Source organism: Tachypleus tridentatus, chromosome 8 (genome assembly GCF_004210375.1).
Source record: "Tachypleus tridentatus isolate NWPU-2018 chromosome 8, ASM421037v1, whole genome shotgun sequence".
Lineage (NCBI taxonomy): Eukaryota > Metazoa > Arthropoda > Merostomata > Xiphosura > Limulidae > Tachypleus > Tachypleus tridentatus.
This window is the reverse complement of record NC_134832.1, coordinates 81,189,489-81,201,968: the sequence shown is the minus strand read 5'-3', so window position 1 is coordinate 81,201,968 and position 12,480 is coordinate 81,189,489.

Genomic DNA, 12,480 nt, shown 5'->3' with positions numbered 1-12,480 from the left:
TTTATTGTTACTTTCATTAATACTATTGGTTAGACTAATATACATAGTTTTTGTTATTTTTAATAATATTTTTATTATTATTCTTCATTATAGTTGTTGTTGTTGTTTTGAATTAAGCACAAAGCTACACAATGGGCTATCTGTGCTCTGCCCACCACGGGTATTGAAAGCCGGTTTTAAGCGCTGGAAGTCTGCAGACGTACCGCTGAGCCACTGAGGGGCTTTTATTATAGAGATCGTTTTGTATTTTTATTTTGATATATGAATTTAGAACTAATTTTAAACTTCTAGGCTGGCCGGAGATCCTGAGATATTATTCTGATTATACCCAAAAATACTCTTTCTTAAAAATACTGATGAATAAGTATTAATTGTGGATTCAACCCAATTTTTTTATATCATATACGCAACATGGTTGTCTATTGAGCAGTTTAGAATCGTATTTTCATTTCATGTGTAACTTCAATAAGGAAAATGCGTTATTTGGTTTTCGATGCATTGGGGACATCAAGTACTGTTCAGCGCTCAGGTTCGCTGAGTAGATAGATGCAAACATTATTTTCTTCTGGATGCCACCATTATTTGTTATTTTACTGAAAGTCAGAAAAGATTGCTACCAAAGTATAAAAATCACTAAATGCATTACAGTTGTCATTTCTGTGAGAAATAAGAATAAATATAAACCAAACAACAAAAAATATATATTGAAACATTCCTCTTTTTATGCCTTTATTTTTGGATTATGCTTCTTTCTTCGAAATATTTCTTTCAGTTAGTGAATAAAGAAAGTCTAGTTGTTGTTTTTTCGTGAAATTTTCTAACTAAAATTCTTCTTAAAAAGATTGATCTATCAACATACACGACAACTAATTGATTGATATTTATATCGATATTAAATTATAGAAATTGCATAAAAGTAAGTATTTTTTGTACTATACTCTTTAAAAATAATCTTTTCTTTTCTACGAATAAGCATTCAAAAGAAAACAGACAGACAAACATTTTGCTGTTACATATATAAATTAACCATACTAATTATGAGGATAATTTCTCATATTGTTTTACCTCGATATTAATTATATTACTGTAAATATAATTTATTTTTAAGTTGCTACCTAATAAAATTCACTACGTTACAACATTTATTCAAGTATGAGTAGAAGCAATATTGACACAATCACAAAAATACGAAAAATTAAACCACCTGATCAGAGTCAAGAATTTATTAAAGCAATTTCACCGTCAAATATAATTCCAGCTTTTTAACCATCACACGCAATTCCAGGTTTTTTACAAGATCGAGCGTGATGTCGGTTAGGTTTGTATAGTAAGTAACTTTACACCACTCTTGTCAACATTTATATACTCTCACGGAGTTATAGAAACTTATAAACTGTAAAACTTTTCCCACAGAAATCCCATCACATCCTCTCTGAAAAATTCCATTCTAGTAAGTTCGCTGACTTCTAATCCGCATTTTAAAAAGGTTTCGGTACTTCACAGATTTCCAGGCCTAAGTTGCGATCATTACAGAATAAGCAATAATTTTCTGTAGTTCAGGAATTTTCAATGAGAATGAATTATACTCATAATGGTAAGGATTCTGATCAGATTTATTTGACTTTCATTGAGTTCGATATTAAAATCAGTGAGGTTTACGTCTAACCATTATAGTATTATTATTAACGCTACTACATAACGTTATGTTCCGGCATGGCCAAGCGTGTAAAGGCGTGCGACTCGTAATCTGAGGGTCGCGGGTTCGCATCCCCATCGCGCCAAACATGCTCGTCCTTTCAGCCTTAGGGGCGTTATATTGTGATGGTCAATCCCACTATTCGTTGATATCCATGTGACGATGCTGATTGCTACTTGGGTTATTTTCTTGTGGTTAATAATGAAAAATTACGAACGGCTATATTTGAGCCCCAGGTATCACTCAAGTGATACCTTTTATCCTTCTTACTTAAGAAGATAATGTTCGGGTGAAAATTCCAAGATTTTCTTCCACGCTTGCTCGTATCGTAAATCGTAAGCTTAAATGGAAAGTACCCAAGAGATGCCAAAAATATTATGCAGATCTTTTAAGTCTTAGGAGTGAAGCAAACGTAGGATGTTGATACGTATTTTTATAGACCTTATATTATCAAATGAAATATAACTATTGCAGAATTACAGACACAAGACAACTGCTACACGAAGAGTAATTACAATTTTTTTTTACGTCTGAAATAAAAAGTAATTTTGGAACAGTTGGCATAAACATTTCAAAGTAATGCGTCTTTTAAAAAGTTTTTAGATGCCGTCGGTTGAAAACCTGGAAATGGCTTCCGTAGAAACAGAATAAGGCCCGGCATGGCTGGGTGTGTTAAGGCGTTTGATTCGTAATCCGAGGGTCGCGGGTTCGAATCCCGGTCGCACTAAACATGCTCGCCCTTTCATCCGTGGGTGCGTTATAATGTGACGGTCAATCTCACTATTCGTTAGTAAAAGAGTAGCCCAAGAGTTGGCGGTGGGTGGTGATGATATCTGCCTTCTCTCTAATCTTACCCTGCTAAATTAGGGACGGCTACCACAGATAGCCCTCGAGTAGCTTTGTGTGAAATTCAAAAACAAACGTAACGTTATGACATTGCTAACTTCTCGTGCATTTTCAAAAAAACAATTCTTCAGGTAACAACAAGTGAAATATTTTAACAAATTACGAAAAAAACAATTTTGTATTTGACAACATCTAATTAATTTTAACAGTGTACTGCAAAAACGTAGGTATTCATTACAAATATATGCGTATATATTTTTGTCATAAATATTAAACGAGTGAGCGCATTAAATACACGTAGAATACTTTAATATAAATAAAGTATAGAGTGGGAATAGCTAAAAGCAGCTAGGGAATCTACAGAATTAAAAATAATAGCAGTAAGCATTTTCCTTCTAAAGTCTGAAAGAACCTCCGTTTGAAAGTCTCGCGCTTGGAATAAAATAATTTGAAATTTAAAGTTATAATAGAAGCAGGTATAGGAGTTCAAACTCAGAACATTCCATATTTCAAAACTACCATTTACCGTCTATACCTAGATCTGGAAAAGATACCTTTTTTTTCGAATGAAGTAGGAAAAAAATACAAAAATTTTTTTTAAACCACACACCAGTGAAGGTGATAAGTAAAACTTATCTGCTCAAGTAGGCTTTAAGAGCTGATTTTTCTCTGATAGTTGAGTGAGTTGAAGTCTTACCTTCCAATTTTCTCCTGCTTTCTGATAATACACAAGTTCTCGAAGTTAGACCTTCAGTTTCCAGACATGGGAAGAACTATTTTTCTCTGCCTTGCAGCTGACTTCCTCCATTCTATAAAGATGTCACTTGCACCCTGTGTTCACTGAATTTACTTCTTCAGCATTCTGAAAGACCAATACTGCACAAATCTTGGCTTTATATTTATTTTCATACTTGAGTAAAACATTCATTTTTTTCTATATCAATGATTTTAATAAAAATTCAGTAAAATATTTAAGTAGGTTTTGATTTTATTGTTTATTTGGAATATAAAAACGTTTTGCTGTTTTGTTTTGCAAAACCTTCATAAAGTGATATTTCTTATTAACCAAAACTGATGGTTTGTGTTACGTTTCTGCTGAATGATTTTCCTTCCCTCTGGGACAGGTGGTTAAAGCATTCGATTCGTAATCTGAGAGTCGCGGGTTCGAATTCCCGTCACACGAAAATGCTCGCCCTTTCAACCGTGGGGACGTTATAATGTGACGATCAATCCCATTATTCGTTGGTAAAAGAATAACCTAAGAGTTGGCGGTGGGTGGTGATGACTAGCTGCCTTCCCTCAAGTCTTACACTACTAAATTAGGGACTGCTAGCGTTGATATCCCTCGTGTAATTTTGCGCGAAATTTAAACCAAACCACTAGAAGTAGTATCTTAAGTTAAAGATGAATGTACACTACCAAAGATAGGATACTCATTTCTGTGTGTGTATATTTTTCCTCTTCTCGTATTACGAGCTATTTTGTCGTTGTTGTTGTTTCTTTTGACAGTTTGAATTACATTTTCTTTTCAATTTTCTTATAAAATCAAGACAGTTTCACAACTAGAAGTATACACTTATTCTACCTTTCTATTAGGTATTGCTTGTATCAAAAAATATAACCGATATGTTGTCGATAGACTACAAAATTTCTTACCGGTGATCATATGGTCCAAGTTAACTGTAATGCAGGTTTCTCTAACGATGATTTAAACAGATGATTGAGTAAACATACTTTATTAGGAACGAAGCTGCTGCTTCTCGCTGGTCACGTCGATTACGTAGGTATTCAAATGTCCTTTTCTTTTCAGTCTCACATTCCGCCACAAATATGGGTATCTAGACTCAGCTTTGGGATGTTGCATTCTTCGTAACATGATCTTCGGAAAGAAAACATATCAAAACGTGAGATTAAAAATTAATCAGTGATTCATGTTTCTAGAAAACCTTAGCGTATAACTTTGATTGAGAACAATTGGAACTACGAATCCTTACCAATTTTTGCATCTATATCACATAATGTTTCTACTGATAATCTTTCCCTCGCAAGCATAGAATATCACACAATTTTCTTTTAATCAGTACTTCACTAATGTAATAACTTTCTATGTTGGATTACCGCTTTCAGATATATATTTTTCTGTCTGAATATCCCTTTCTAAACATATTTTTTCTGTATCTCAACATTACTTCACAAATCAGTGTTATAAATGTATACTTCTATTCCTGAACGTTACTTATGAACATTGTATTAAATATGTTTCTAAGTATCGCTTTATATTTAACGTATCAAATTATACATAGAAAATGTAACGAAAACGAATCTATTAAATACATATTATGAAGCTATTAGCAAGAAAATTACGATATACAATAACACATAATGTTAATCTTTACAGAAATGATAAAATCGTTAGTACATGTCGTAGGAATAGAAAATGAGTGGAGATACAAAGAAGCGATATGTCAGCTGGCTAGTTCTGTAATATATTGTATTATGTGAATTAAATGAACAGTACAGTAGTGAAATTACATTACAATGGCAAATAACACCATGTAACAAAATGTTTACTTTCTCTTGTTCCTGGGCAGAAAGTGTTATTTCCCAATTGCTTGTGCCTAAAGTAAGCGGAAAAAGCCTATTTTTCTCTTCAAACTTTGCTTTTGTGACCTGGGTAATGAAATTTTCAAATTTACCCATTTTTCAGAACATTCCAGGTAGATTCAGTGCTCAGTAGCTGATAGAGAATTTTCTCGAACTTACAAGAATTTTCAAGAACTTTCTAGAATGTTGTAGAACTTACAAGAATTTTCTAAAACTGTCTATAGTAATATATATATATATACAGGGTCTCACCACTCACCACTTCAATTTAGTTCTAGCTGCCTAAGTGAACACATAGACCTATTTGATTTTATCAGACATAACATCAAGAAGCTGCAAGCTGCATTCTGCTATGTATGTGGCCAATTTATCAAGACAAGAGCGAAAACATACTCTGTGGCAGTATCTGCTATAAAGTGTGAAGCCTACGAGACATATTTCGGCATGCTTGTCTGGGATTAAGACAAACCCTGGGCACCTTATTTTACCGGCGAGAACTGCAAAAAAACTAGAAGTTAGCTTACGACGGACAATTTTTGCTTACTTAAATAGTAAGGTTTTATATTATACACATTTTAGACATTTTAAAATTTAAATATCTTTCTGTGCAACTCAAAGTGGAATACAACAGCGTCAAGACTTTGCTAGAAGCCTTGAAGTATGATGAGTATGGCTGGGAGGTTATCGGAAACTTCAAAATGGTGACATTCCTGATGGATCTTCAAGGAAGCTTTACCAAGTTTCCCTGTTATCTTTGCCTATGGGACACCGCAGCGCACTACAACAAGAAGCACTGAGCAAAACGAACCGAGTTCTCTGTGGGTAAGCACAATGTCAAGTGTGACCAACTAGTAGACCTCCAGAAGATGTTGTTCCCACCATTGCACATAAAATTTGGGTCTTATGAAACAATTTGTCACAGCTCTTGATAAGGAGTATGCAGCCTTCAGGTACCTTCGAGACTTCTTCCCTAAGCTGTCTGAGGTAAAGGTCAAAGTTGGTGTCTTCGTAAGATCACAAATAAAGAAAATCCTGGAGTGCACAGAATTCCCAAAGAAGCTCAGTAGGAAGAAAAGAAAAGCCTGGGGCTGCTTTGTCGCAGTGGTTCGGGTCTTCTTGGGCAATCACAACGCCGAAACTTATGGAGACCTGGTTGAGACTTTTTTTTAAAGAACTACGGCAAAACGGGCTGCAGGATGTCCCTGATAAATTCATGGAGAACGTAAGAGCACACTCAGAGGAGCAAGGCGAATGCTTTAACCAAGATATACTAGACTTTGAACGCCGCTACCATGGAGCGTATAACGAAAACATAGTGGGAGATTATATTTGGGGGCTAATACGTTAAAGTGATTTACATTACAGTCGCAAATCTTGAAAAACTATTTACTTTTAAACATTTTTGTTCATTTTTGTATAACTTTAGTATAAATAATGTAAATCTTGATTCATATGTTGTTTTATTCAGACCTTATGTAAATGAAAATGTACAAATTTGCCCGTTTTTATGTAGAAAATAGGTTAATTTCTAAATTTCATTATCCAGGTCACAAAAGCAAAGTTTGAAGGGAATGATGACCATTTTCTGTACTTTTACAACATAAGCAATTATGAAATAATACATACTATCCAGGAACAAAATTTGTGTTACATAAGATTTGATTTCACAGTGCCGCAGAATACACTCCGCGATCCAAGACATGGGTGTATTATAATAGTAACAATCAATTTAGTTTAAACCACGCTCACCATCTAGCTAATAGTTCGTCCTCCGAACTTACAACTCTACTAACTCGGGTTTGACTCCCCGCGCAGGATACAGCAGACAATAAATGTGGCCTTGTTCCAAGTCATACAAATCAGTTAAAAATCATGGACAGCTGTACTTATACCTAGCTGTCCCTGACCTTGTGATTAATAACATATGTCGTGTAAAGTGCTATTCAAGTTGAAACGTCTAATTCCAGTAACAAATAATTATGCAATAGCAGAATTAAATGTAGTAAACATTTTCAAAATCGCATGGTTGTACGAGAAATAAATTTACCATCCCGTCTTTTAAATACATTTTTCGCAAATATTTAGGGCTGACGTACAAAATGTAAAGACATGAAAGTAACCTACAGCAAACGTTTGAAACTGCTTTTAGTATCGTTAAAATACGATCTCCAGCTTACTACGGAAATTTAATCATTGTTTATAAGGACAAATGCTGCAGGTTTTGTGGTGCTCTTGGAACTGTTTTACTATTTTTATTACTTTGTGGTCAGTAGCATATCGTTCTTTCTTTGTTACAGTCATTTAAGCATAGATATGTCCACTGTAATAATAAACTTGTACAACATAACAAGTACAAATAGCTCAAATAATTCTTTTTCTTTTCACTAGTCTCGATGACGCAGGAGATGTAGTGTAGTTAATGTATCTTTCTTTGTTTTCACTCATGAATTATTAGGGCGCTCGACTGTCACTCTCCAAAAAGTGCATGCCATGTTTGGTGACAATCAGTTCAGCGGTACACCAGTAGTAAGCCGACATTTTCAATTTTGTTAAATAATGGTTTAGAAGATAGATGATTATTTCAGAACTATTTCATCTTGACTTTATCAAATGTCACTAGTTGTTTATTTGTTTCTATTTTTGCGAAAATCAAATCATCAACTCGTTAATAAATATCAATAGATAGTGGAAGATTTATTACCTTTAGTCTGAAAAATCAGAAATTTAAATATCTGAACGAGATCGGCCTTACCAGAGGAATCATGTCTTCTTGACCGAAGAGATTCGCCTTCGTTAAGTAAATCCGATAAAGCAGTTATTCAATGTTAGGATATGACCACAGAGTTAGTCCCTGTGGACCAAACGTATTGTGGAGAGTAACAACAGAGCAACTAAAGTTATGAGGAAAACCACGTTAGTAAGTCAAGGAAAGGTACAGACTCTACTATTAATCAACGTTTCTAACCCAATAATAGAATTAAAAGAAGACGCTAAATAAAAACAAGACATTGGGTACACATAGAAGTACGGGAAATGTATGTAATTGGTGTGTGACTGCATTTATTGTACAGAATAGAAGAAGTCCTTTGCGCTTCTCGTATGAACCTTCCAAATAACAGACATGTTATTACCACCCACCGCTCACATCCTGGTAAATAGAATTCGTTCATACCGAACTTTAAAGCACAGATACTAATAACGTTCTTAACCAAAAGCACTTAATGGATTGCAAATAAAAATATGAAACTTTCAACAGTGGCATTTTCATGAAAAACATTTCTTTGGCATCTACACTTGGGGAAATAAGAGTGTTATCATTATAAAATCTGATATTGATTAAAAATAATTAGTAGTTAAGTAAAAAAACTGATAACTAGAATGTCTGTATCTGAAAAATTCATTACGTTTATAAGTTAAATATAAATCAAATCAATGTGTATAGACTATTTAAAGTAGTAAGTAGCAAAATAAAAATATTTATAAAATCTTTTAACAATTCTTTCATTACCTTCCTACACAGCCTGATGTTGTCAGGTGGTTAAGGCAATCGACTCGTAATTTTAGGATCGCGGGTTCGAATCCCCATTCGACCAAACATGCCCGCCATTTCAGCCGTGGGGGCGTTATAATGTGATGGTCAATCCCACTATTCGTTGATAAAAGAGTAGCCCAATAGTTGGCGGTGGGTAGCGATGACTAGCTGCCTTCTCTCTAGTATTATACTGCTAAATTAGGGACGGCTAGCGCAGATAAATCTCGTGTAGCTTTGCGCGAAATTCGAAAACAAACAAACCTTCCCCCACAGGGGTATAGCAGGCTCGACAATCATAAACATTGTTAATAATGTTAATTGATATAATGATGTTTATAATTACACAGAATTTCCATTTTAACTCCATTTAAAAACGCCCACAAATAAGCCAAAGCCAGTCGGTGATCGCAGAACCCACACGGTACACGGTTATCGACTTCTAACAGCTTGTTTAAGAAAACCAAATACACATATATCATTGATGTATAAGCCAGAAGACTTTACAGGTATGTCGTAAAGAGGAAATATCCCGTAGAAACTCGACTGTAATGTAGTTGGCCTTAGAAGACATCTAATGTTGATTTATCATCCTTATTGACATCCTGACATCACAGACCACAAACTTTACTTGACAGAAGTAGCATCTATGCTAATCTTTTCTAGACTATGACTTTTGTTAAAGAATTACGTTTTCTATTTATATGAAATATCTCTGGCAATTATAAAGCTTAAAGTATACCAGTAAAATTAAAGTAAAGCAAACCAAGTTTTATTGTTGTTGTTCAAACATGATACATCCAAAACCTATCCAACGTTGTACAAGTCCTTTGTACTTTTTTATAGTTTTCTGTAGATCTTACTTTGTTACTAAAAAGTCTTACTTGAGCTGTGTGTAACTCTAAAGAAACATTAAGGTTATTCAGGATAAGTTTATATACCGAAGTGTATAGAGGCCCGGCATGGCCAAGCGTGTTAAGGCGTGCGACTCGTAATATGAGGGTCGTGGGTTCGCATCCCCATCACGTCAAACATGCTCTTCCTTTCAGCCGTGGGGGCGTTATAATGTGACGATCAATCCCACTATTCGTTGGTAAAAGAGTAGCCCAAGAGTTGGCGGTGGGTGGTGATGACTAGCTGTCTTCCCTCTAGTCTTACACTATTAAATTAGGGACGGCTAGCACAGATAGCCCTCGAGTAGCTTTGTGCGAAATTCAAACAACAAACAAACAAAAGAAGTGAAAAGCCCTGATGTTACGAAAGTGGTAAAATGAAGAACAGAACAGTTTGATAAAACAAAGTAATGGTTGAATAATTCTTGTATATATTCATCTTAAAGTGGATCCTTGGATTATAGTTAATATATATATATATTAGTTCTTGTAAGGGTTGTTATTTCTGTTGGCAAAATCATAGGATCGGCATCAAACCAATCTAAAGTATAAACATCTAAAATCACGCCTTCACTGTTGAGATTAATCTATTGATATTATTGTTCCACAGCTTGTGAAGTAAGTCACTTGACAATCAACTTACAGACACCGAAAGTCACATGTGGAGACACAAGTGGAATCAAACTGCTTTATGAAAAGTTCTTTACAATAAAACAATTATAAGAACAGTAAAATCAACACATTTTAAAAGAAAATAATTTCAAAATAACATCTATAATGTTGTTTAACATATTTTTGAAAACTTAACCTATTGAAGCTCCATAACTTATGAGTGTTTGTTATGAATTTCGCGAAAAACTATACGAGAGCTATCTAAGTTTGCCGTCCCTAATTCAGCAGTATAAGAGTTGGAGGGAAAGCAGCTAGTTACCGCCACCTTCCGCTAACTTTTGGAGTACTCTTTTACCAACGAATAGTAAGAATGACTGTCACAATATAACGTCCGCACAGTTGAAAAGGTGTAGCGGGGATTTGAACTTGTGATCTTAAAATTACGAGTCGAGTGCCCTAACCACTTGGCCATGAAGCGCAGGATATTTAGCTAATGCTTAATAAACTCAGTTCCAACAATGTTCATCGTTTTTTGGCATCACATATCTTATTATACTACACATACACATTCTACATTATATGTGAGCAAGAAGTGTGATATAAACACACATGAAACCCCACGTGTAGACGTCTATAATCTTAAACTACCGACCACAGGAAACCTTACGCGTAGACGTCTATACGCTTATTAAACCACTAACCACAGAAAAGACAGTCACTCCAGTTTCCCCCGCACCTCAAATCTGAAGCATTAGATCTATAGATATTAGCCAGGGCATATTGATTTACCGATCCATGCCCGACCCTGGCTGGACCTGTTTGGATCGCTATTTTGATTCGATTGCCGTCGACTTACTTCTCACTCTGATAATAGGATCCTGCAACATTCTTTCTTTCGCCCTCACTTTTCCTACCAAACTCATGTTAATCATCTTCATATGGACAACATCAACTCATTCGGCCCTGAACGAACATTAGCCATTCAGCATAAACAAGCAAACATTTGACCTCATGCGGGGTGAAGGAGGATTCTTTAATCTTCGAACATCCTCGGTAATTAATGTAATTAAACTCATGCAAAATAACTACCGGAAAGAAAGAAACGAAAACCACTAATTAGCATCCGAAGCCACAAAAAATTTGTCTGGTGCTTTGAACCGATTAAAGAGACTGACTACCACTTATAAAATGTACCCACAGCTGAAACTACAATCACAATCTGAATTTTCTAACTTCACTTCCCAGTCCAGCATGCTACTTTCAGTTTTAATTTTAACGTTAACACTTACATCATAGGGTTTGTTTGTTTGAAATTAAGCACAAAACAACACAATGGGCTAACTGTGCAATGTCCACCACGAGTATCGAAAGTAGGTTTCTAGCGGCGTGAGTTCGCGGACATACCTCTGTACCACTAGAGGGGAGAGATACATCATAGAAAACATTATCAAAGATTATACTTAATGACAGGGCTGAGCAACAGAAAGACATTTCATGAAATATCAAGTAATAAACTATACTCATTGTAATTACATAGAATTCTTAAAGGTAAAGTTACAGGTATTTAAAATCCAGAGAGAAGACAACAGCTGTTGTGTGTGAATTACTACTATGTTAGTCCAAGAAACTAATGGTAGTATTATATTACAAATTAGATGACACTTTTACTGTGTTTATATGATAATTTGTGTTTCTAGAAGCAAGAAATGTCTTATTCAAATACAATACTCCAAAATTCGCATAAATCAGTGTACAGTTTATGTCCAAATTCAGCAGAAAAACTTGATGGCTCAAACATTTTAATTAGTACATCAAGATATTTTCTAATGTCTTTATCACTATTTTTCGCTCTTTCTTTTTAAATGTAATGTATTTCAGAAAAGACTGACATATGAAAATATTTAAAGTTTAAACAAAACGAAGGTGAATTGTAATTATGTTTTAATATAATTTTTAAATTTAATTTCTGTTTAATTAGTGTTTTGGGAAGTTTTTAAGCACTTGATGATGAAAACTTTATATTATATATGTTATACTTTTTACTTATTAGAGATTTATATTATAAATTGCTTTTTATTTTAATATAATTGTATATCTGAGGAAAAGTCTGAATGTAGTGAAAGTTTGATTTGGTTTAGTTTTAATTTCGAGCAAAGGGCTGTTTGCGCCAGCCGTCCCTAATTTTGCAGTGTAAGACTAGAGAGAAGGCAACTAGTCATCACCACCCACCATCAACTCTTGGGCTATTCTTTTACCAACGAATAGTGAGATTGACTGTCACATTATAACGCCCCCACGGC